This window comes from Dioscorea cayenensis, unplaced genomic scaffold (assembly GCF_009730915.1).
Source record: "Dioscorea cayenensis subsp. rotundata cultivar TDr96_F1 unplaced genomic scaffold, TDr96_F1_v2_PseudoChromosome.rev07_lg8_w22 25.fasta BLBR01001509.1, whole genome shotgun sequence".
Taxonomy (NCBI): Eukaryota; Viridiplantae; Streptophyta; class Magnoliopsida; order Dioscoreales; family Dioscoreaceae; genus Dioscorea; species Dioscorea cayenensis.
The window spans coordinates 53,716-55,066 of NW_024087900.1; the positions used below are offsets into that span (position 1 = coordinate 53,716).

The window sequence follows — 1,351 nt, forward strand, 5'->3', positions numbered from 1 at the left end:
TTTTGCTGATTGAACAAATCTAGCCAAGTGCTTCTCCAAATCCGTCATTCGGGTTTCCAAGCCTCGAAATTGCTTTTTCCACTTGAGGGGCTTGTTGTTGTTGTTGGAACCCCGATGGCCCCATGGTCTTCTCGTGGTCCTTGATTACTCCATGAAAAGTTGGGATGATTCTTCCAACCTCGAATTGTAGGTGTTGTCAGTATGGATTCCCTTGAGGTCTCATTCCATTACCTACAAAGTCAACATTCTCAACTCGAAGAAACATCACCTATGACGATTGGGCAATCGGAAGAAGCATGTCCTCCACCACAACCGGTACAATTTGTCACGGCCGCAACTCTATTCCAAGCTATATGATCTAGCTTCTTACTCAAATTCTCCACTTGGGCCGCCAATGAAGTTACCGCATCAATTTCATGGAGACCGGCCACCTTTTTCTTTTCCCTAGAGTTCCACTGGTAGCTATTTAACCCTATTTCCTCAATTAATTGACGTGCCTCATCGGGGTCTTGCTACCTAAGGTACCTCCTGCCGCCGCATCCAAGAGTTGCCTTGTACTCGGGTTCAAACCATTGTAGAAGGTTTGAACAATCATCCACTCCGGGAATCCGTGTTGCGGACACTTACGCAGGAGTTCCTTGAACCTTTCCCATGTCTCAAATAGAGACTCCAATTCCAACTTCATAAAGGATGAGATCTCATTCCTAAGCTTTGCTGATTTTCCGAGAGGGAAATAACGGGCTAGAAAAGCTTCTACCATCTCCTTCCATGTAGTGATTGATGCCGTAGGTAATGAGTGTAGCCACTGCTTTGCTTTCCCCTTTAAAGAAAATGGGAAGGCTCTCAATTTGATGGCATCATCCGTCACACCATTTATCTTCAGCATGTCACACACCTCGAGGAAGCTCTCTATGTGACTGTTTGGATCCTCATCGGCGAAATCGTTGAATTGTGCGGACTGCTGCAGCATATGGATGGATGCCGGCTTTAGCTCGAAATTCTGAGCTGTGATTGGGGGACGCACAATACTCGATTGTGTCCCCAACACTGAAGGTCTTACATAATCGGATAGTGTCCGTTGTTGCTCATTTTGTTCTGCCATGTTTCAGATCCTTCTACTTCCAAATCAGCTGGATTAGGCTATTCTTGTACAGCTTTTTTCCCTTTCCTTCGAAGTGTATGTTCAAGCTCAGGTCTCCTTCAATCAATATTGATAGATTCCCTCGGGTCATAACCTGTTGCTGCACCAAAAGTAAAGAAAAAGAAATTCAGAATGATGATAGAATAAGAAGATATGAAATAGAATGTGTAGTGAAATAGCTAAGAAAACAAAGTGCAAAGTATCTCTAAA

At 44.0% G+C, this 1,351-nt stretch overlaps 1 non-coding gene across 1 annotated transcript; it reads left to right on the top strand.

Moving 5' to 3' along the window:
• Nucleotides 1-605: 605 nt before the first annotated feature.
• Nucleotides 606-712, top strand: LOC120256569. The gene has a single exon (XR_005535355.1). It is a non-coding gene; the product is annotated as a small nucleolar RNA R71 (small nucleolar RNA).
• Nucleotides 713-1,351: the final 639 nt, after the last annotated feature.